This window comes from Desmodus rotundus, chromosome 9, assembly GCF_022682495.2.
Source record: "Desmodus rotundus isolate HL8 chromosome 9, HLdesRot8A.1, whole genome shotgun sequence".
NCBI classification, from domain to species: domain Eukaryota; kingdom Metazoa; phylum Chordata; class Mammalia; order Chiroptera; family Phyllostomidae; genus Desmodus; species Desmodus rotundus.
In genome coordinates this window covers 64,684,915-64,709,810 of record NC_071395.1, presented here as the reverse complement: position 1 = coordinate 64,709,810, position 24,896 = coordinate 64,684,915, and the positions used below count along the sequence as shown (strand labels likewise).

General features: G+C 49.5%; 1 pseudogene; it reads right to left on the bottom strand.

The window, feature by feature from the left end:
* Positions 1–24,829, bottom strand: LOC112308777 (multidrug and toxin extrusion protein 2-like; annotated as a pseudogene).
* Between the last annotated feature and the right edge of the window lie 67 nt (positions 24,830–24,896).

Here is a 24,896-nt window from a genome sequence, read left to right as displayed (position 1 = left end):
TTATTGATTTGTTTATGTTGGCCACTCTGACTGGTGTGAGATGGTACCTCACTGTGGTTTTAATTTGCATCTCTCTGATGGCTAGTAATGCTGAGCATCTTTAGAACTATGAGGGCTTATTTAGAGTCAGGGTCAGACAGCTACAGGGCCATACAACTTTGGGGAACAAACTCATTTCATGCTTGGACCCTTATCATTTAAATTGAGGGTATTAGCAAGTAGGTTTCATAGGATTTTATGCATTCTTTCTTAAGCCTGATCACTCTAGGGAACCCGCCCTTTCCAGCACAGGGCCGCACCCACCTCCAGCATTGTTTCAGGCTTAAGGCAGGGAAGGGAAGTAAATCAGCCAAGAGATTAGGAGACTCCTTGAAGACAGGATGAGGACTCAGGCTATGTCGAAGCCGAGGGGCGAGGGTCCATCACCCCCTTTTTCTATAGCCACCCAAGTCCTTCCCTGATGGCCCTTTCATGACTATGCCTGCCTTAGGTTGTCCCTCCTTTGAGGAATCTTACCCGTCATTGGCTAACCAGTCATCTGCCCTGAGCCAGGCAAGGTGAGGTGAAAGGGGGCAGAGGCAGTGCCCCTACAAGGAAGATAAGCTTTGTCTCCTTAGTGGCTTCTGGTCCCAAGGTCTTTTTACTCAGCCTTAGCCACTAGGGGTTAGTTTCTGAAACCAAGCAGGACGGTTCCCAACAGTTATGTACATTTATGTAACAGTGCTTCATCTGGGAGGTACATATTTATACAGTTGTCAACTTAAGAAATGTCCAAATGTGTAGAGAACTTCTATGAGTTTATTTGAGCCAAACTGATAATAATTGCCAGGAAGCAGTCTCGACTGATAAGATGCTGCAAAGAAGGGCAGTTTTGCACTTTATTTTATACATTACAGTCAAAGGAGGAGCGTAAGAAGGGTTAGATGAAGCTCATTGGTGGCAGAGTAGGGAGGTGGGTGGAAGCAAAGCGGGGAAGTCTGTGACAGCACAGAGAGATGACATTTGGGCAACAGGAGAGCAACAAGAGGTTCCATGGTCTCTGCTCTGGTGGGAGATTGTGGCCTGAGGTGTCTGGGAAAAGAGCAGATTACTCTCACATTTCAAGAGTATGTTATCACAGATGCAACAAGACAACAGACAGGCTGAGTTACAGTAAAGACTGATTATTGTGAAGGAAGATACCAGCTGAGGACATGACTACCCAGCATGATTTACTTTTTTGTTTTTAAAGATTTTATTTATTTTATTTTTAGATAGAGGGGAAGGGAGGGAGAAAGAGAGGGAGAGAAACATCAGTTGCCTCTCAAGCACCCCCTACTGGGGACATGGCCTGCAACCCAGGCACGTGCCCTGACTGGGAATCAAATTGGCTACCCTTCAGTTTGCAGGCTGGCGCTCAATCCACTGAGCCACACCATCCAGGCACCACCATGGTTTGCTTTCAGTGAAGTTTTAATTTCAGACCATCCTATGTGGTTACTTTATTTTTTGTTTGTTTGCAATTTTTTTTAATTCTTTCTCTTTATTGAATGTATTAGAGAGACATTGGATAATAAAATCATATAGCTTTTAGGGGTATAATTCTATAAGACATCATCTGTATATTGTATTGTGTGTTCACCTCAAATTAAGTCTCCTTCCATCATCAATTATTCTTCATTTACCCTCTCCCATGTCCCCCCACGTGATCATGCACTTCATGCTCAGCTCTCTGCCCTTTAGAAGTGTGGGTAAGTGTCCTCTCCTGCCCACAGCAGGCCCTCCACAGGCTCACGGACAGCTGCTGCTGGGGCAGCTCTGCTCCATGGTCCCCTCCTGACCACCGGGCAGGGAGTCCCCGCCCAGCTGCCCTGCCAGGCCCTCTGCTGCTCTACCAGTCTCTGCCCTGTCACCCACCTCCCATCCTTGGTAGTGAAACCAGAAAAGACACCGGCGTTCAGGCTGCCTGTCACTACCAAACCCAATAAACAATGACAGTGATTGAATCTTTATGGGCGCTCTATTCAGATGGCTGGAGATCTGAGAAGATGGTAGGTTCATACCCTAATAGGCCATCTTGTCTTCTCTTTCCAGGCCAACGTTTTTACACCAGGGAATAAACAAGGTGTGGTGAAGGCTTTGAGATTCAGGGAGGATTAGGTGAAAGAAGCTGCAACAGTCCTGTCCTGGGCAGTTAACTGTTAGGTCCGACGGTGGTCATCTCTCTCTCCCTGGAACACAAAGGCCCGGATGCCTCCAGTTGTCCCCAGGCGGTACTCTTTAGCAGTGCCCCAGGAGGTCAGCTGTTTTCCCAGGAGCCAAGAGGGGCCTTATCTGTAGTTTCAGAAACAAAAGCTTTAACATACACATTACTTGCTAGACTTACAAATTTTTACCTTAAGCTAAAATTTTCCAACACTTGAGTCCCCTATCAGTAGCACTTACTAGTCTGCCATTATTTTGCTCTATTCGTTGTTTTACTTGTCTATTGTCCTTCTCCCAGATTCAGGGGATTTAGGGGGGCCAACAGGCAGGTCTCACATTAAATAATAACGTCCCTCTGACTTTGGTTGAAGGGCGGTGGCACGTGAGAGGCTCAGAATGCCAGAGCAGACTGCAGGCCAAGGATTTTCAGGTCCCTGGGTGTCTACCCGGGGTGGTTAAGTGGTGCTCCCTGGGCTGCTCCCCAGCCCTCTGACCCGGGGCAGACGCTGCCTGAGTTGGTTCCGCTTTGAGGAGAGCCTCCCGTGTTCCAGAGAGGCTGGGCTGAAAGGGGCTCGCTCTCAGCTGAGCTCTGTGGACACAGCCTGCTGCTCCCTCTGGGCTGTGACCTACCCGCCTCTTTTTCACCTGGGATGACTGACCTCACCTTTTTATTGTTTGCTTTGGAATCTAGGTAGCAAGCTTCTCTATTATCTATTAGATGTTACAAATTAACAAATGTGTAAAAACTCTCATAGCAGAAAGCAAACAATGAAAGCCAGTCTTACAAGCGCCTGCGATGCTCTCTCCGTGACGGCGTAAACAAACTGCGCCGTGGGAACGCAGTGGCCGGCTCTGCCCGTTAACCACCTCTTCCCGCTTAAGGCAGGCTTGTCCCGGGAATCCCCGGGCTGCTTTCCGGATTGCCACAGGTCCCTGTCTGGGACCTAAACATATTGCCAGCGCCCAGCACAGTGGCTGACATGAGGGGCAGGTGGGGAGGGGCTTGGTCGGGGGACATTACAAGGTAGAGACTGGCACTGGTGGTGACTTGGACTAGGATGGTGGCAGGGGAGCTGGTGGAAAGGGAGTGGAGGTTTTAGGGGTCAAGCAGCACAGTTTGCTGGCGGACCGGGTGTGTTTGGATGTGGACAGAGGTAGTGAATGAAAAAAGGGCCGGTTAGCAGGATTTGGGCTGCAGCCACCGACGTTTCACTGCCCCCATTCTTAAAGGCCATTAGCCTCTGTGCGTCTGGTTCCTCCATGTGCACAGGATCCGGCTCCCACCCACAGCAGCGGCCAGACGCTGCTCCCTGTAAGGGCGCAGACGCCCACGGAGCGCAGACTTGGTGACCTGGGCGCAGGCTGTCTTTGAGGAGGTGATCGACTCTGGGAACCATTGACCGCTTCTGTGTGACGAAACCAACCTGTTTCCCCTAAGTGCAAAAGGAAGGTGGGCTTATTAAGAAAACTTGGAATAGGTAGAACTAGAGCCCCCCCCCCAAAAAAAATTTAGATTTTTGTATCTAAAGATAATCTCTGGTGTATGCCTTTCAAATTCTTTTCAAAATGTCTATCTCTTGATATATATTGCCAAATTTCCCTGCCACTCCAGCTGTCATCTCAGTGGTGGGCCGGCAACCCAGCCCGTGAACCGTCTCCTGACCCCCTGGTGCTGGTGCCAGTGCCGGTGCCACTGCGCCCCGCCCTGGGGTCTGCCCTGCACATGGCATAGGTCCGAGAAGTGAAAACTGCACAGAGCGCGGCTCCTCGGGAGGGCAGGGGTTCACACTCACTTGTTATCACCCAGCTGCGTGACCCTGTCCTGCTGGACTTGGCTCCTTTCTGGGAGCTTAGAGGAAGCAGGTGGGTTTGCAGGGCTGTGGAAAACTACAGCTGTGCGGAACGGCGGGGACAGAACACACACAGCACTTAAGTGCAGCCAGTCTGGGTTCAGGTTCTACTTTGCATTTTTCACCTTGGGCAGGTCCCCTGACCCTGCGAAGCTCCCTTTCCCTCTCTGGACTTGGGCGTGGTGATAATTCCTGATCCCCTGGGAGTGTGAGAGGGAGAGCAGAGAGCGCATAGCACTGCCCCTGGCCTCAGTGAAGGCCCCGGCCCTGGAGAGCTACGTGTGCCAGCCCTGCTCTACAGAGCACTCTTCACAAGGAGGCTCGCCTTGCTGGGGCGCGCTGGGAGGGGTCCCTGAAAAGAGCCACGTGTGCTGGCCCAGAAGATAAACAGGGGGCGGGGCAGGCAGCAGGGAGCATTTACACAGAGAAGTAGCTGGTGTCACCTACAGCGGAGCCTCCTTTGTCTATTCCCTATATTTCAGGTTCAAGCGGGATGGGAGCTTATCACGGAAAACAGTTTCGATACTTTTTCTCATCATCGTCCCTGTTTATTAAAGAGTTTAAAGAGAGAAAGTGCTAACAAACTGAGATATCCTCCCAACAGCCAGTCAAAGGTGAATTGGGCCAAGTTTTTCCTCTTGAAACGGTTCAGCAAAGGAAAACTCAGCCTCCTGCTCCTCGCTTTCCTGGGCTTCGTGGCCGCTGTGCTTGTCAAGGTGAGTCGTGCTGACCTGCCTGAGTGGCTGCCCCCGCTGCACCGCTTTTGCCCTGGGAGCTCCTCTAGTTTCTGAATTAACTCCATCGGCAAACACGGGCCTGCTGGCCAGTCACCTGCTTTTGTAAGATGGTCTCACTGGGGCAGGGCCAGCCCTGTTGCCTGATCTGGGCGCAGAGCTCCGAGCCAGCGGGCCCTCGGAACCTCCCACCCTGGTCCCTCAGTCTCGGCTTTGTTCTGAGTGTGCTCGAAAGCAGCGGTCCAGGCTGTGGAGGTGGAGAGAGTCCTGTGGTGATGGGAGTGCTGGGAAAGCAGCTTCTGGGAGGGAAGTCGGCAGGCTTTTCCTGCGAATTTGACTGCCATGTGAAGCCTGTCCTTGGTGACTAGTTCTTACAGGCGGGGCGTGCTGAGAGGCCCACCAGACCGCTGGCTTCCCAAGCAGCTTGTGTGTCCTTGAGGGGAAGGAGAAAATCCATGGTAATGACAGTGAGGAAGGACAGGCCAAGGTGTGGTCTCTCTGGACGCCAGAGGGAACACACTGACGATGCAAAGGAGGAATGGGGTGGGAAATAGCTGTGTTTATACCTGCATTTTGTTTAAATGTAATTTGATAGGGGGTTGGCTCATAGTATCACAGCTTTGGTGGAATTGGAGATACCAGCTGCCTTTGAAATCATCTGGGTTTTCTCGGAAATTCCAAGCTGTGCTGGGGGGAAAGGCCCTGTGGATTTTCCTGGCCATCCGTGAGCGGTGAGCGGTGGCCAGCAAAGTTCAGAGCCCAGCGCTGTCTGCTGAGAGTGCGGTAGAAGCACCTCCTTTTGTTCACGTGAAGTGAGCCACGTGGGGCATGTCTTCTTTTAGGTGTTTGTTTCTCTACGGCTGGAGGCTTACGGGTTGTTGAAAAAAGAAGATTTAACTTGTCTTCAGGCACTTTGGACTTGTCCCAGACTATCAGCATGTAAAAACTTCCACAATTTGAGAAGGGTGAGGGTGGGTTTCTGGAATCTAAAGAAGTGTGGGGGGATGGCCTAGCAGGGCCCAGCACACATCACTCCCACAAAGGAACACTCCTGCGCGGCTGCCCCGGAGGAGCGCCGGCCGCCAGGCTCCGCGGATCAGCGCCGATCAGACACTGAGCTCTTTGTTTCACAGTCTGAGAACCTTCTGAAAACCTCTACGTCACTTTTCGTTTTGAGTAGTTGTTTTGGTTTTTAAAATGTGCCTTTAGAATCCATGGTAGCAAACTTAGTGTGTGCCATCTAGGAGCTTTCTGCCATTCTTCTTCTTCCTGAGGTCCAAGGCGCGTTTGGGTCTCCGGGCAGCATCTGCCTCTCCTGCTCTTTTCCCGAGACACCAGCCCCAGCCCGACATGCATCCTTTCAGTCGGGATGGGCTCCTTAGCCTCGTGGAACACTTGGTGGTCCACACTGACTGTGCTCCCCAGGCTCGCCGTGGTTCCGGGAAGACTCCTTCAGGGGCAGGGCACCCTGCTAGGCAGCCTCTGCCCAAAGTTCCCAAAGGGTTTGGCAGACAAGCCTTTCTCCCTAAGGGTCTAGAGGAGCAGCATGCATAGACCTCTTCAGCTGGGAACAGAAATGTGGCTTTGAGATCAACTGAGTGATGACTTTGGGCCCTTTCTGAGCCTGTCCTTAGGCCTGGGCTCGCCCACTGACTGAGCAAGGGAGTGGGCGTCAGTGGCTGGCCGCCCCTTTGTGCTCCACCCCGCAGTTCTGTGAGCTGGGAATGGGTGTGTCAGTTGTCCAGGCTGGTTTGGGTTCAACGTGAGACTAGGTAAAGATTTGGTTTTCTTTTCCTCTTGCTGCTTCTCTGCCCTTCTCTCTGAGCTTTTATCCATTTTTTAAAAAATCAAATTATTTTTATGTCAAGTATTTTACTTGAGGAATCTTTATTTATTCTGATTGCAAACCTTTTTCTGAAATTACTTTTTGTACTAGTTATTTTGTTTATGTGTGGATGTGATTTTATTCACTTTGCTAGAATTAGGATGGATTTGAAACACTTTTCAATGGGAAATCGAAAGGGAGCATGTCCGCATAAGAAAAGACGCTTTATATCACATGTCCTCAGGGAACTGCAAATTACAGCAACGAGGTACCACTTTCACACCTATTAGAATAGCTAAAGTCTCAAACACTGATAGCACCAAATGCTGGCGAGGAGGTAGAGCAACAGGAGCTCTTGCTGCTGATGGGAATACAAAATAATATGGCCAGTTTGAAAAACAGATGGGCAATTTCTTACACAGCTAAAAACATAATAATAGTACCACACTCTTCAACAATCATGCTCCCAGGTATGGGCAGAAAGAGTTGAAAACTATGTCTGCACAAGAACCTGCACAAGAATGTTTATAGCTTCATTCGTGATTGCCAAAACCTAGAAGCCATCGAGATGTCCTTCAATAGATGAGTGGATAAACTGCGGTCCATCCAGACAATGGAATATTAGTGCTGAGAAGAATTGACCTCTCAAGCTATGAATAGGCAAGGAGGAACTTTAAATGCATGTTACTAAGTGAAAGTAGCCGATCTGAAAAGGCTACATACAGTATAATTTCAACTATGAGACATCTCCAGAAGGCAAAACATGGAGACAGCAAAAATATCAGTGACTGCCATGGGTTCGGGGTGGGGGTCCACAGGGAGAGGAGAGAAGTGAGTGTGTAGTACACGGAGGAGTTCTATGTAATGAAGTTATTCCTATACTATAATGGTGGGTACATTTCATTATGTATTTGTCAAAACCCATAGAATGTACAACCACGAGCTGAACCCTAACGTGAACTATGGACTTCAGTTAGTAACAACACATCAATGTTCTTTCACCAATTTGACAAACATGCCACACTAACATAACTGTTGATGGCAGAGAAAATCGAGGGGAGGGAGGTGGTTATGGTCATAAGGAGAAAACCACAGGCTGCAAAAAGCAGCACTCGTGCTAAAAGCCATGAGAGCAAACTTAGATTTCACACTTGATCTAATTGCAGTCTCAGCCTCTCCCAGAAACATAATCGTAATCGACCAGTCTGGCATTTTCTGATCAATACCGGAAAGGTCATCTGTCACAGGGACCCTCTCCACCCCCCATAAAAAGGAGAGCCAACCCGCAGGATAACAACTCACCCCCTCTCTCCCCCCGAAGGAAAGATGTCTGGGGCCCAGAAATAATCCTTGCTTTTCTTTTGATACTATATCCTTGCCTCACCCCTTTCCTATAAAAACCTTCCATTTTGTCCAACCCCTCTGAGAGCCCTTCTCATTGCTGGACGGGATGCTGCCTTCATGAATCACGTAATAAATCCAACTAGATTTCAAATTTACTCAGTTGAATTTTGTTTTTTTTAGCAATGGGAACTCAATTGTTTTGCCCTAGTTTTCTGTGAACCCAAAACTGCTCTTAAAAATAAACTCTATTAACTTCTTTAAAAGACAAACAATGCCAAGAATTGGCAAAGAAGCAGCGAAAGTAGAATTCTCACATACTGCTGGGGGAATGTAAAATGGTAGAGCTGAGATGGGCATGCCGCAAACAGCTGCAATCAATCAAGGCTACAGGAACTGTCAAGAAGGTAGAAGATCACCCCCACATTGGATTTATGGCTTAATACTGACAGAGACCAGCTTGATCCGACGTGGAGACTAATTTTACCTGACGGTCACCCCAGCCTCATTATACGCTCATTGTAATATGTTAGCACACTAATCAACACACCTGGCACCTGTCATGATCAGAAATGAAAAGCCTACATAGAAGGACACAGATTGGCCGACAGAGCCCCTCTGAGAAATCTCCACCCCTTTTCCAGGAAGACCCTGAATATTTCTCATCCTTAATGAATACCCTACACCTCCCTTAATTAAATGAACCTCAATAAAGGAAGCAAATTCTACTAAAGGTGGGGGAGGGTGCTTCTCTGTCTGTGGAGTAGCCCACTTTTTGTCTCACTGCTTCACTAATAAACTCACTTCCTGTCGGTAGCTGACCAACAGCAGACCCTTGACACAGTCAGGACGGATGAGATGCATCTGCACAGCAGAGGCAGCTGTGGCTGGACTCCCTGTATATCTCCTCTTGCATGCATGTCTTTGCTATTACTAGGTGGCGGGATTTTTGAGCACTTGTATTTCGGGTCCACTGAACTGCAGAATTCCAATGCAATTGTACAAAATGATTTCTTGGCCATGGGACAAAAGTCCCTTATAACCCCTCCACAGCCAACTTCTCCTACTTATTGGAAGATTAATATTAGACAATGGGCAGGCTAGCTGCCCGAAAAATGGAGAAAAATTTTACTAGATATCCCCCTTAGTACAACTCCCCCATACTTTGGACAGGAGTAATAATTGACAAAACTAGATGGGTAAAAGAGCAAGGAAAATAGGTGAACTATTATGATTTAAGCACGAGGGAACAAACACAAAGATCATTCCCTGCAAAGTGCATAAAGAAAGAACCTAGACAGGAGGATAGATGATTAAATTAGAAAGCCTAACCACATAGGCCCTTTAATAGTTTACATATAACCGCTGACTAGTCTAGCGTATCTTTTTGACCTATGCCAAATTCTGAAAACTTTGTTAGATATCAGATAATCTATAGACATTTGAAACTTTGTACATGTAGTTACTTGTAGTTGTCTGATTGATAGCCCTCCTGGTCAAAGTAACCTTTGTTTAGTATGAACAAATCTGTAGAACTTCCTGTACATTTTCTTGGTATTTCTGTATAGACGTTTTCTGCTTGAGAAATCATGCCATGCACCTGTTCCTTTGATGTTATATAACAAATTCCTATAAAATAAAGCTTAATTAAACTCTGAGTCTTCCGTCAGACCCACAAGGGCTGGCTGTTTTCTGGTATCAAACTTGTTGTCTGATCCCTCATTCTTCGCCTGCACCATCCATCCTTTGGGGACCCTGAGACCTGCTGAGGCTGGACCCTGGCAACTTCCACTTCAAATTCTGTGCTGGCTGTAGTTTGAATTCTTTCCTGCATGAAGCCAAGAACCCACAATAGGTCCTGGACCCTCAGGTCCCTGGACCCCCAAAACGCCTGCATCACAGCCACTTTGGGAAACTCTTTGGCAGTTTCTTAGAAAGTTAAACATAAACCTATCATGCAACCCAACAATTCAACCCCTAGGACTCTACCAAGAGAAAGGAAAACATACATCCACACAAAGACTTGTACAAGACTGTTCCCAGCAGCCTTAGTCATAACAGCCAAAAAACTAGAAACAACCCACATGTTCACCAACTGATGAATGGACGAGCAAAATGAGTTTCATCCACACAATGGACTGTTGCTTGGTAATAAAAAGGAATGTGGTACCTGGAAAATGGTACCACATGGATAAACCTCAAACATCCTAAGTGAAAAAGGGCATATTATCCTAAGTGAAAAAGGGCAGTCACAAAAGATGTATGATTTCCTTTGTATGAAGTGTTCAGAAAAGGCAAAGCTCACACATCCAGAAAGCGCATCAGTGGACTGCCTGGGGCTGGCCAGGGATTGACTGCAGAACAGGTTCCCAGAAATTCGGGGGGTTGAGGGAAAGATTCTGAAGCTGGATTGCAGCAACGGTGGCACACCTCTGAGTTTATTTAAAATCACTAATTTACTCACTTAAAATGCATGAATTTTATGGTATGTAAGTTATAACTCAATAAAAGTACAAAAAATAAAAATAAGGTCCATGGAAAACATGAATTAAGAATAACGTCGACATAGATAGGCAGAAAGACAACAGAATGCAGATACACGAGCTCTCCGGCCCCTAACACTTGGCAGCTGTCGGTTTGTCTCCAAGCCCCTGGGCAGAGAGAGCAGAGAAGTGCCGCCCACCGGAGAGGAGGTGCACTTAATTTCTTGAGAACCGCAAAGCTGTTCCCAACCGTTATCAGTGGTCAGGAGAAAAAACATGAATAGTATCCTGACAACATCCCGAAGAAAGCAACTACAGATTCCACAAGATAGTTTCTTTCAGTGTTCCATGACAAAAACTGCGGTATGATGGCAGAACACGGCCCAGGGGAAGCCGTTCTGCTGAGGCGAAGAGCATGTGTTCCAAGTGTGTCTTCTGAATGCCCAGCTAGATTCCAAGGTAAATTCTAGAATACGGAGCAAACTGGATAGCATGCCCCACAATTTCTCTCAGGGGGTTATTTTTTGAGTGCAGGAGCTCTGTGTCTCTAATTAAGCCCACACATCCTACACAGAGCTGTTGGATGTTATGTAAGGGATGCATTCCTGAAGGGCTCGCTCAACCCCAATGCAAAGGAGAAGACACTGGATTTCAAATCTGGCGTACAAAGTGAGACTTCAGTGTTTCCTTTTCTTATGCCGTGCTTGTAAAAATTCATATAATTCAAATCTGCACTAAATGGGACCTGTCCTTTCATGGTCAAAGGGACAGAAAATTCAAGTTGCTCTGTATTCTGGGTTGACTCCCCCTCTCAGAAATGTCCCTGTGCGCTGGCCCCGGTGCAGGGTTGCTGTTGAGCTCCTGCTGGTCAGGGGCACCCGTCAGTGCCTGTGGCCCTGCTCATAAGGAACAAGGAAGGAAGAGGGTTTGAGAGTTTGCACTGGTGCAATTTTTCAGGGCTCTGCTAATCTGCACTCGTCTTTTGGGTTGTTGGAATTGCAGAAGGTAAGGGGAGTCACTATTGTGAATACAAGTAGAGCTGACATGAGCAAATACTTTGGGCATTTACTGCGAGGCCTCAGGAACGGCAGGTGCATCAGCAGTACTCACACAGATGCCCTCAAAGAGCTGAAAGACGATGTAAATGGGCAAGACCTTGTTCACCAGGGTGATGGCTTCTCTGCAGAAGAACAGGAAAGAGCATGCATTGGGAGCACTAAGACATGACTATATTCCTAGGGACCCAGTTATATCCCTTTAGTACACCACCTCCCCAAAATGTTGGGATTAGACATTGCTGCCCCTCACACGCCCGACACCCCTAGCCCTGGGTTTCTGCATGTCTGTGGGTCTTCCTAAGCTCCAGAAGAGCCCCAGCTTTGTGCTGCCCCTCGATCAGCGTCTTGTCTCTGGACAAGCCGGAGGTGGAGGCCCTGGCCTGGGACACAAGCACAGACACTGGCTTCCTCTCTGTGAGGACAACGCCAGGGCCAAGCCAGGCATGTGACAAATCTCTGAGGACTGAGGGCTGGCGGCAAGCCACTCTGACATCTCCCAGAAGTCAATGAAGAAAACCGATTACCTACTCATCATTGGTAAAAATATACCCCAGTTTATTTCTCAGGATGCTCAACAGGGCACTGATAACCAGCGAGATGCCAACTGAAAGAGACAAAGGAAGAGCATTCAGCTAAACACAACCCATGGCAGGCGGGGGACCAGAGGCGGGGTTCCTGCTCCAGTCAGCACAAGTCAGCCCCACCCTCCGCACCCACAAGCCCAATGTCCCCTGCATTAGAGCGATTCATTTGGACTATGACATTCTTTTGCATCCTGCAGAAAGGACTACATATAAAATGCCTCTCTTGTCCTGGCTGGTGTGGCTCAGTTGATTGCAGCATTGTCCCATAGACCAAAAGGTTGTGGGTTCGATCCCTGGTCAGGGTGCAGATGACTGTACCCTGTTTGGGGTTTGGACGAGAAGGCAACCAATTGATGTTTCTCTCTCACGTCGATGTTTATCTCTTTCTCTCTCTCCCTACCCCTTTCCCTCTCTCTCAAAGCAATGAAAAAAATGCCTTTGGGTATTTTTAAAAATTCCTTTGAGGATTTTTAAAAATATTAAAATGCCTTTCCTCCCATGATTCTCAAAGTAGGGTTTCCTGGACCAGCAGCAACAGGACTACCTGGTAACATGTTAGAAATGCAGAATCTCAGACCCCCATCCCCAACCTGCTGAGCCAGAAACTCCATGTGGTGAGACCAGGCAATCTGTGGGTTTTGCCCCGGCCTCCAGGGGATTGCAGGGCATGCAGAAGCCCGAGAACTGCTACTCTCAACCGAGGAGCTGATCTGGACCTGTCAGCCTCGGGAAGCAGAGCCGTGGTGGAGGACACAAGACCTGTTCCTTCTGAGGGTGGGATGCCCAGGTCCCAAGCTCCTGGGGATGCTGGGAGGGCAAGCTTGCAGGGGACCCTGAGCAGCTGGCGGGCAAAGCTTGGGGAAGAGGAGCCTTCAAAGGGTCACACTAAGGGGGGTGGCAGCGAGCTGTCCCTGCAAGGGCCAAAAAGCCGCAGCAGCAGAGAGAAGGGGCATGTCAGGCAAGGGAGGCAGTTGCTGCTCATGGAGTTAAGGGCTGAGGCACCGTCCATTCACCAGCACCGCTGCTCCGGGCACAAGGGCAAGTATCACAGGTTTGGAAGGTCAACTTGTCCACTCCCACAGGCCAGACCCTCCCCTGGCTTTCCAGCTTTCCAAACCCCGCCTCCCACCCACCCAAGAGACAACTCCACCCACCTATACAGAGCAGGCCTGAGACAGCCGATCTTTTCACCTGCACAGTGTCTGAAGCTCGCAGGAACATCCCTACTCGGACACAGACTGAGATGCTGACCCCATTGGAACCTGGGATCAGGGGAAGGAGGCACTGTTAATGGAGCCAGCCTCTGCCCCTCCACAGGCGGCGGCTGAACCAGAAGAAGGCCCTGGCTGGCAATGGGGCTTCCCTGAGCCCCTGTGGCCCAGGCCCCTGGGTGGGAGGGCAGCATGGGCCCAGGAAAGGAGAGGAGAGGGTGTTGATGGCTGCCAGAAACAGGGGTGGCATCTGAGGTTGGGAGATGGGTGGGGATACCCCAAGTGAGCCAGCAGGCCCCCCATCCACTCCGTTAAACATCACAGGCAGACTGGCCTTGCAGCCAAAATCACTGTGCTCCCAAAACCTCGTGAGTAAATGAATTTTAAAAGGGCCCTTTTAAACATGGCCCTAAATATGCCAGAAAAGTTCCCTGTAAGGAAAAGTATCAGTGAAAACCAACTGCAAAAATAAGAATCACCTTATAAATGAGTTTTGTAACTGTAGACTTTTGTGAATCCTTTGCTTAAACACTGCCTGCCCCCAGGAGCCTGGCAGATTTGCATGTGAGGGACAAGGACAGCTTGTGCTGCTGTGGGGAAAGGAGGGCCTGGGGACTGTGTGGGAGAAGAGCAATGCCCCCACCAGGGTATGCTGTCACCCAGCTCTCTCCAAAGGGGGCGCAGGAACAAGGGCCCACCGCTAGGTAGAATGTCCATTTTTCAAGAAAATGCAAAAATCCAGATGATGATGTGAAATCCCCCAATTTTTAAATGGTATTACTTAGGTCCAAAAAACTGTAGCATCATATGAGTTCAGTGTTACCCACAGGGTGGAGGCTGCAGGTTGCCTGCGTATGAGTCGGCAGGGCCTGGGCCTGCTGGCCGCGTGGAAAGTTGGGGAGGGACCCCAGGAGTGGCAGCCTGCCCCCTCCCACAACACTCCCAGGGCAGTGGGGGGTGTGGGCCAGGGTGGCGGGCATGGCAAAGGCAGCCCCAGAGCCTCACCCTGTAGATGACTGTGGCCACCTCATACAGGACAGCCTGGGCTGAGAGGTCCAGCATACTGCGCAGGCCTGTGGGAGACAGCGAGGGACCCTAGGCTGACAGAACACCCCTCTGCTTGGGAGGCAAGGGTAAATGATTCTGAAGGGCAGATGCAGAACAAAGTGTTCCTGCTTGGCCTTCAGCCTTCCGGGAAAATCCTGCCCAGTTATGGAATTTGCTGCAGGCTGTTTCCCAGTATGGTTTGTCTCTCAAGCTGAACTCTTGGAAGGATGTGGCATGGCATGCAAAGAGAGCTAGACCAGGACCAGGAAACCCAAGTTCAGGTCTCCATTCTGCCACCGTGCAACTCTGGACAGTCTTTCTTGTTCTCGGGGTTTGGTTTCCCATCTGTAAATGGGGGCAGCGTTTGGACGAGAAGGTCTCTGGGGCGACTGCAGCGCAGGCCTTCTGACTCTCAGGCGGGTTGACTGGGCGCAGAGTGTCCACACCTGCCCCGCCCACTCGTGCTGCGTGCCAGTCCCTTCAACCTCCCCTCCCCCACTGACTCGACCACCTCCACTGGGGCGCTGCGGCAGTGCCTTCTGGGAGCTCACAGAAGGGTGGGGAGATGAGCGAGTAACGGACCTATTGTGGGCCTGGGCCGGCCCCGGAGGGGGCTTCTGAGCTGGGGGAGCCGTTATATGTTCCCCCGGCCCTGCTAGTCCACATACCCATGAGGAAGCTCCAGATCTCGTAGGCCCACCACTCCATGCACAGCATGAGCATGCTGGGGACGGCCAGGCGGAAAAAAGGGTCATGGTCATGCAGGCACTGGATGGACCAGCCTAGGAGCAGAAGCCCTGAGGACTGAGCAGCAGCGCCCCCTGTGAGCTGACCCTCTGCCCACTCCCGGACTCAGCTCAGCAGGTCCGGGCACTTGGTGTTTTACACAGAGCATGCCAGCTGGTCCAGTGCAGGTGGGGGATGGGGGTGGGGGCAGGAGAACCCGGGGACAGGGCACCAGCTCCCTTGGCCAGCACCATGGAGGAGCTCAGGACGGGAGCCTCAGGTACAGCCGGGCTTCCCACTGGGCTTGTGACACCACAGGACCATGGACAAGGACTCTGCCCTTTCTGGGCTCTGTTTCCTCATCTGAAAATTTGAGTTGTTATCTTTGGCCTGCCTCCCCAGAAGGGTTTTTGGGAGGACGGCACAAGCTCAAGAATGCAGAAGGATGCTCGAGGCAGAGGGCAGTGCAGACTGGAGAGGGCCCGGCCCTGAGGGACTCCCCGGGGGCCGAAGGACTGCTCCCTCTATGCCTGGAAAAGGAGCCCACAGGCTACAGAGACAGGCCTCAGCAGGCAGGAAAGCTCGGAGCCTGAAGCCTGGGGGGAAACAGCCATGGAGTCCAGCCCCCACCATGGACCATCTTTGGGGCCAGTTACTTAACCTCTCTCAGCATCAATTTCCTCCATGTAAATAAAATAGAATAATAAGGTGTTGTGAAGGTTTGTTTCTTTTTCAAAACTTTTTAAATATGCTTATTGATTATGCTGTTACAGTTGTCACATTTCCCCCCCTTCACTCCACTCCATCCTGCCCACCCCCTCCCTCCCACATTCCCCCCTATAGTTCATGTCCATGGGTCATACATATAAGTTCTTTGGATTCTACATTTCCTATACTATTCTTACCCTCCCCCTGTCTATTTTCTACCTACCATTTATGCTACTTATTCTCTGTACCTTTCCCCGCTCTCTCCCCTTCCCACTCCCCTGTTGATAACCCTCCATGTGATCTCCATTTCTGTGGTTCTGTTCCTGTTCTAGTTGTTTGCTTAGTTTGCTTTTGTTTTTGTTTTAGGTGTGGTTGTTAGTAACTATGAGTTTGCTGTCATTTTTACTGCTCATAGTTTTAATCTTCTTTTTCCTAGATAAATCCCTTTAACATTTCATACAACAAGGGCTTGGTGATGATGAACTCCTTTAGCTTGACCTTATCTGAGAAGCACTTTCTCTGCCCTTCCATTCTAAATGAAAGCTTTGCTGGATAGAGCAATCTTGGATGTAGGTCCTTGCCTTTCATGACTTAGAATACTTCTTTCCAGCCCCTTCTTGCCTGTAAGGTCTCTTTTGAGAAATCAGCTGACAGTCTTCTGGGAACTACTTTGTAGGTAACTGTGTCCTTTTCTCTTGCTGCTTCTAAGATTCTCTCCTTCTCCTTAATCTTGGATAATGTAATGATGATGTGCCTTGGTGTGTTGCTCCTTGGGTCCAGCTTCTTTGGGACTCTCTGAGTTTCCTGGACTTCCTGGAAGTCTGTTTCATTTGCCAGGTTAGGGAAGTTCTCCTTCATTATTTGTTCAAATAAGTTTTCCATTTTTTGTTCCTCCTCTTCTCCTTCTGGCACCCTATAATTCGGATGTTGGAACGTCTCAAGATGTCCTGGAGGTTCCTAAGCCTCTCCTCATTTTTTTGAATTTTTGTTTATTCATTCTTTTCTGGTTGGATGTTTCTTTTTTTTTCTTTTTTAAATCTATTTTATTGATTATGCTGTTACAGTCGTGCCATTTTCACCCTTTATCCCCCTCCACCCTGCACACCCCCTCCCACCCACATTCCCCCCCTTTAGTTCATGTCCATGGGTAGTAAATGTAAGATCTTTGGCTTCTACATTTCCTATACTATTCTTAACCTCTCCCTGTCTATTTTCTACCTAACACTTACACTACTTATTCTCTGTATCTTTCCCCCCTTCCTCCCTCTTCCCCTCCCCCTCCCCCACTGATAACCCTCCATGTGATCTCCATTTCTGTGATTCTGTTCCTGTTCTAGTTGTTTGCTTTGTTTTTGTCTTTTTTAGGTTCAATTGTTAATAGCTGTGAGTTTGTTATCATTTTACTGTTCATATTTTTTATCTTTTTTTGATATATTTATTGATTATGCTATTACAGTTGTCCCATTTCTGCCCCTTCACTCAACTCCATCCTGCCCACCCCCTCCCTCCCACATTCCCCCCCTATAGTTCATGTCCATGGGTCATACATATAAGTTCTTTGGCTTCTACATTTCCTACACTATTCTTACCCTCCCCCTGTCTATTTTCCACCTATCATTTATGCTATTTATTCTCTGTACCTTTCCCCCCTCTCTCCCCCTCCCACTCCCCTGTTGATAACCCTCCATGTGATCTCCATTTCTGTGGTTCTGTTCCTGTTCTAGTTGTTTGCCTAGTTTGCTTTTGTTTTTGTTTTAGGTGTGGTTGTTAGTAACTGTGAGTTTGCTGTCCTCTTTACTGTTCATATTTTTTATCTTCTTTTTCTTAGATAAGTCCCTTTAACATTTCATATAATAATGGCTTGGTGATGATGAACTCCTTTAACTTGACCTTATCTGAGAAGCAGTTTCTCTGCCCTTTCATTCTAAATGATAGCTTTGTTGGATACAGTAATCTTCGATGTGGGCCCTTGCCTTTCATGACTTGGAATAATTCTTGCCAGTCCCTTCTTGCCTGTAAGGTCTCTTTTGAGAAATCAGCTGACAGTCTTATGGGAAGACCTTTGTAGGTAACTGTATCCTTTTCTCTTGCTGCTTCTAAGATTCTCTCCTTCTCCTTAATCTTGGATAATGTAATGATGATGTGCCTGGGTGAGTTCCTCCTTGGGTCCAGCTTCTTTGGGACTCTCTGAGCTTCCTGGACTTCCTGGAAGTCTATTTCCTTTGCCAGACTGGGGAAGTTCTCCTTCATTATTTGTTCAAATAAGTTTTCCACTTTTTGTTCTTCCTCTTCTCCTTCTGGCACCCCTATAATTCAGATGTTGGAACATTTCAAGATGTCCTGGAGGTTCCTAAGCCTCTCCTCATTTTGCCGAATTCTTGTTTCTTCATTCTTTTCTGGTAGGATGTTTCTTTCTTCCTTCTGGTCCACACCGTTGATATGAGTCCCAGTTTCCTTCGCATCACTATTGGTTCCCTGCACATTTTCTTTTGTTTCTCTTAGCATAGCCTTCATTTTTTCATCTAATTTGCGACCAAATTCATCCAATTTTGTGAGCTTCCTGGTTTCCAGTGTTTTAAACTGTGCATCTGATAGGTTGGCTATGTCTTTGTTGCTTAGTTGTATTTTTTCTGGAGCTTTGAAGTGTTCTGTCATTTGGCCTTTTTTTTTTTTTTTGTCTTGGCACACCTGTTACATAAAGGAGCGGAGCCTTAGGTGTTCACCAGGGCGGGGTAACGCTGGTGGCTGCACTGTGACACTGTATGTGGGGGAGGGGCTGAGAGGGAGCAATGGTGCTTGCTCCACTCTTTGCTGGATTGCAATCACTCCCTTCGGTACCCACAATCAAGTTGGGCCCCTCTGGTGCCGATTCCCGAGTGGGTGGGCTTGTGCATGCTCTAGGCCCCTGTGGGTCTCTACAACGAACTCTCCTGTGAGGCTGGGAGTTTCTCCTGCTGCCGCCTCAACCCCCACGGGTGTTTTCAATCAGTGGTTTGAGGCTTTATTTCCCCAAGCTGGAGCCCTGGGTTGTGAGGTCTGTTTTGCTCCCCCGCTGTTCCTCCCAGTTTATCTATGCACGAATGTGGGGCCATAGGGGCCGCCAGCCACCACCTTGTGGGGTCTGCTGACTGCAGCCTGGCCTGCCCCGTTCCACAATCCATCACCTCTCTGGGTCTGCCAGCCACCGACTTGCTGCGAGACCCCTCTGCCCCGGCTGCCTGTCTCCGCCCCTCCTACCGGTCTGGATGAATGTTTCTTCTTTATCTCCTTGGTAGTCAGACTTCCATACAGTTCAATTTTCTGTCAGTTCTGGTTGTGTTTTGTTTTTAAATTGTTGTCTTTCTTTTGGTTGTGGGAGGAGGCACAGTGTGCCTACCTACGCCTCCATCTTGGTCAGACTCCTTAGGTGTTGTGAAGTTTAACTGAGATCAGGAACGCTGGGCACTCCAGCGCACGGCTGACACCTGGGATTTTACCTGTGTTCTTACTCTAACTGCTACCCTGGCATCCAGGAGCCAGCGGAAAAGTCCCTGGGCATGTCTTCATCAGGCTCTGCACTGTGGCACATGGCATGAGGGGGACCCCAGGACTTTGGGGTGGGAGTTCTGAGGGGTGGAGCAAAGGGAAAGGGGTCCTGAGGAAAATAGAGGCAGGCTGGGATGGGGCTCCTCCCATGGGGCTCCAGCTGAGCACTCTGCCTTCCAAAGGAACGCCCTGTGCCCAGGGTGACCCACCTGATGCCCACCTGCTTGGCCCACAGGAAAGCAGGGCAGCCTCCCCACTTGCCCACGTAGCCACGTGCCGGTTTTTCAGCAAGATGTAGAGGAACAGAAAGGTCGTCTGCACAATGTGAGTGATGGTGCTGGCATAAGCAGAGTCCCTGAGGAAGTTGGGAGAGCACTGCTGGAGTGGTGCTCCGGTGCTAGAGCCCGCAAGGCAAGGCTCACTCAGCAGCCAGTCTCGGTGCTGGCCCCACCCAGGAGCCACAGATGCTGCCAGCAACACTACCACCCTATCCTGCCAGGCGCCCCCTCCCAGCCTCTCCTAGAAGGCAGGTGCATGATTGGGGGTGGGCCCCTCTCCTTTCTTTTTGGTGGCGAATCCCTATCAAGTTCCTGAGGACACCCCACTTCTGGATGGTGCGAGTAGCCTCCACCAGAGAGGAAAGGATGATAACTGGCCTGCCCCCAGTGAGGGGTGGAGAACTTGGTGAGCAGCGCTCTCGGTCCAGGCCTCCGCAGCCCACGGGCCTCACCTGACCCCCAGGCTCAACACAAAACTAGGATGTAGTTGGCCAAGCCGTTGATGCCGTTGCCCACGATGCCACTGAGGACTTGGGGCCAGATGATTCTCTGAAATAAATGAAAACTGGCCTTGCTAAGGGGTGGACAGGACCAGGGGTGTGTGGACAAGCATGGGCACATCTAGGGACATGCAGTTCCTCAGTGGCCCCTGTACCAGGGGCCAGGACATGGCATTGCGGATTCACAGGTGGTGCAGAGGGGAGACAGCCCCAGGCCCCTCTCCCCACTGGAACAGGGCAGGTGTGCTGGCCACCCCTCCCCCCAGCCAGGGCCCTGTACCTGATTTTGCAAATATTTTGCCAGTAGTTTATAAAGAAAAATCACCTGTATAAAATAAAATATATACACACACAAATAAACATCGACTACCAAAAAACAACCAGATGAACATTAACAGATATTTCTTAGATATCTGAGTTTGGGGGCAATTACTTCATCAAAGTATGTCTGAGACCGAGCAGGTAGGCTTCACCTGCGTACGTGTTCAGCCCTACCTATGGGAGAGAGCTCTAAGGGCCCCACTGGGCCACAGGGGGAGGTAAGCAGGCAGGGAGCACTGACTCTGAGAGCAAGCACTTCAGAGGCCTGTGCAGGAGGCAGGGCCTGACAGGGTTTCCCGCTGCCAACCCCAGCCTTCCATCAGCTTGGAGAGCTGCCCAGGGGCCTGTGCACAGGACACGCCAGAGCCCAAACCCACAGGTTGTGACCACTCCGGTGTCTGGCTGCTGCCCTTCTGTCCTCTGTCAAAGCCTTCTTGTCCCCTTCCCTTTAGCCCTCTGCTTCTTTTTTAGCATAGCACAGAGGTTAAGAGAACAAAGCTAGAACTATACTGCTTGAGTTTAAATACTTGTTCTACCTCTGAGGGGCTGTGTGATTCCAGGCAAATTACATAACCTCTCTTGCCTGTTTCCTCATCTGTAATGAGTGTAATAATGTGTGTATACTTATTATTTATATATACATATGTGCAAAGTGCTCACAAAACAGCATTTGGCATATTTAACCATTCCAAATGTTAGGTAAGCATTGTGTAAGTATTTTTATTGTTAAATTTTGCAGCTGCATTTTGTGGGAGGGACTTGCTACATTTGATAAAGGAGTTGCCACAGTGATAACTTTATAGTGTTTTCCTGCCCTGGCACAATGGCCCTGTTGGACAAGGTACCACCATCTCTGTCTGAAGAGCCAAAACATGGTTTCCATGGAGCTGGCTGGACCCCAAAGAGGTCAGGGCACTGGGCTTTCAGTGTGGGTGTGGCCAGGGTTCCGACCTAGGCATGTTTTAGCACAATCTGAAGTCACATGACCTATTCCCTTTGAGGTCTCTCCTCCAGAACTTCGCCCCCTGGTGCTGTGGAGGATAAAGGGGCGCTGAGGTTCCAGAGACAAGACAACTCCAGCCAGCAAGACCATGCCTGATTCAGAACTGCCAGGGAGTAAGTAAGGTGTCACCGAGCTTCGACAAATCTAATAGTGGGCGGTGGATTCCAGAGTAGATGTACAGGCCGCTGGGTCAGGCGGAAATCTCAGGAACTGCCCCAAGTAGACACACGGCTTATTTAGTACTCCATAAACTCATGGAGAAAAGAAAGAAGGGAATAGTCAATAATTAGTCTTAGAAAGAGTTCATTAAATGGATTAAAGTCTTAGATATAAAAATGGAAACCATAAAAGGATCCAAAGAGAATATAGCAAATTTTAGATAATCTTAATTTGGGTTAAGTGTTTTTAAGCTCATCAAAGACAGATATAAAGAATAAGGTTTATGGATCTGTTAATATACGTTAAAAATTCTTTAAGTCAAATATATCAAAAAATTAAAAGGCAAGTGACAAACTGAAAAGTGTTTGCAACATATATGACAAAGGGTTAAGCTATTATTTAACAAGTTATTATAATTAGAGAAAGATTAACCCGCTAAAATAAGCAAAGGCTATATAAACAATTCACAAAAGAAAAACAAATGATCGGTAAATACATGAAAAAATGTTCAACTTCATTGGCAATAAAATACATGTTAAAACTACTTCTAATTGGAAAAAATTAATAATGCTCTGCGGATGAGGGCGTCGCTAGTGGAAGTACAACTGGTACAAATTGGTATCAAAAGCCACTGACAGAATGACTCTAATTCCAATAACGCATCTTAAGGAAATCATCACAAATGTTCACAAAGTTTTTCTATAAGAATGCTTATTTATAATAGCTACTATTGGAAACAACCTGAATATCTAACATGTAAAGTTTCATTAATAAATCATGGCACTATAGGATACTATGTAGCCTTTGAAATGGCTGTTGTGTGAGACTATTTAATCATATCAAGAGACTAATGACATATTTGAAAGGGAAAAAGCAGATATTAATGCAATATAGACACACTGATCTCATTTCAAACGATGTGTGTATCTGCGCTTGAAACCACAACTCACGAATAGAAATAACCTGGAAAGAGAACCTATGTTCTCTCTGGGTGGTAGGATTATGGGTGATTTGGAATTTTTATTCCCCAGGCTTTCTACAGTTTCTCCAATAAACGGTTTTCTAACCAGAAAAACACATTCTGTTACTTTTTAAAAGCCCAGTCTGCACCCGCTGGAAGGGGAACTTCTCTCCCACCCCTTCAAGCATCCTCACTGCACAGAGGAAGTCCTGCAGGGCTAGGAGCCTCGCCAGCGGGTAGGGTGCAAAGGCAGAAAGCCGGAATCCGGGGAGGGTGCCTGCACCCGCTGCCGGGCTGGCTGACAGCGCGCTTACCGGAAGTGATGGTATGGCGATCAGCACGTATTCCTGGGTCAGCCTGCAAGAGGAGCAGAAGCTGACCCGCTGTGCCCTTGTCAGGGGGCACGTCTTGGGAACCCAGGTTTGAGGAGGGGCTTCCCCAGGCCCTGGGCAGGTCTCGGACCAGACCCGGGAGCTTCAGTAAGTAGTAGGGAAGGTGGCAGGAGGAGGCAGCAAGGACCCAACTGCAGGGGCCTCGTAACTTAGGGAACTTAAACTTGGAGTAAAACGTGGATTGTAAGGGGGTAAAAATGGTTCTCTCTTATCAAGAAATAACCAAATGAAGTGCACATGGAACCTTTCTAAAGTTAATAGTAAACCGTGTAATTCATCAGAAATTGGTTCGGTTCTCTTTCTCCTTTTTGGAATGTGGGGTAGTGCGCCTGACATTTCTTAAAAAGCATCGGTGAAGTTCCAACTAGTGCTGGGACACAAACGCAAATACCAAGCAAATCCTCATCTTTCTCTTTGCTGTGAATTAAAACAGGCTGTTCGTCTGCCCCCTGCTGGTCACAGCTGGAGCACCACGCTGCGCGGAGGAATCCCCAAACCTAAGCTGAAACTTCCCCGCGCTTCCGACTGCTTGCGGGGCCTGCAGGGGGGCTTCTTTCGGGGCTCCTTCCCTGGCTTCCCAGCAGGAGCCAAGTGGTACCTGGACACGTGCGGGTCCTGCCGGAGGAGCGGTAGGATGTGCTGGGTGTTGAGGAGGAGCGCCCAGCAGGGGAAGAAGCAGGAGGAGCGCGCCTCTCTGCAGGAAGACGCCCACCTGCGTCTTGTTGGGGCTGCCGAAGCTCTGCAAGACAGCAGCCCCACGCTGAGCGCCTCTTCGGTCCCCGGAAGCGGGGTGATGGCCCCTGCACACGCACTACGCACCAAGCAGTGCCCTCAGGAGCAGAGGTCTGGCAGCCTCTGCAGGGGTTCAGCCAGCTCACAGGATTACAGCAGGGGCTATTTACTGAGTACCAACCTCTGTCCACCCATTCTCCCCAGTTCTCCAAAGCGCCTGGTGAGGGAAGCGTTATTTCCCCACTTCGCAGCAGAGGCGAGCGGCGCTCCGAGAGCATTGCCAGGTCACCCTGCTAGGAAGTGGCAGCCAGGGCCGACTCAGGTTCCCAGGTCCACCGTAAGCCAAGAACTCTGGGTCCCCGAGGGCAGGGGGTCCCATGTATGCACCCTCAGCATTTGAGCAGGGCAGGGTACTGTCTCCGCCCTTTCCCTTCCAGGATTCTCTTGTCTGCCTATCCAGACTCTTTCAAAGGGGAGGGTCCAATCTCCTGGCAGCACCTGATCCTCAGGGGCTGCGTGGACAGAAGAAGGTAGCTGCCCCATCGGGTTCAGGGAGTACTGAGAGGCTTGGGAAGGGGGTCCCCAACCCCCACCATTTCTGCAGCAATTGAGGGATTGGCTCTGGCCTTGCCCAGCTCTAGGAGACTCACCTACCTGGGACATCAAGGTGTCACATGCTGAGGAAAAGCTGAATCCTACAGAAACTCCGCAAACATTGACAAACTGAAGCCACACAGGAGAGAACACAGGGGTCGTCAGGCGGAGCCCAAGGAGGGGACCCTGCATGTGGGGCGAGGCCACCCAGCAACAGTTCTAATGTGCAGCTGAGCCAGACACCCCCTTCTGCTGGGGTCCTGCCCGCACCTGCTGTGTCCCACCTTGTGACAGCCTCAGGTCCCAGCTGTGAATGCAGCTGTCAGCCCTCAGTCTGAATTTTCTCCCTGGAACCCTGGGGGAGGAGCCCGGAAGGGACAGCCCTACACGTCCTGGCTGTACTCACAGCCACTGCCAGGGTCGCCGACGCCAGCTCCACTTTGCCCAGGTGCCCGCAGAATGCTGAGCTCACGACATAGATCATGAAGGACAGCACCTGGAACAGAACCTGGAGGGGGCAGCCTGGGTCAGGGGCACTGCTCCACCACGCCTCAGCCTGCTGCCCCGCATTCGCACCGGTGATCTGCAACAGCCACTCAAAGCCACCAGGCATGTTGCCCAAGAATGTGGCGGAGGCTGACACAGCAGCCAGGGCTGGGAGATCAGGAGACCTGAGTTCT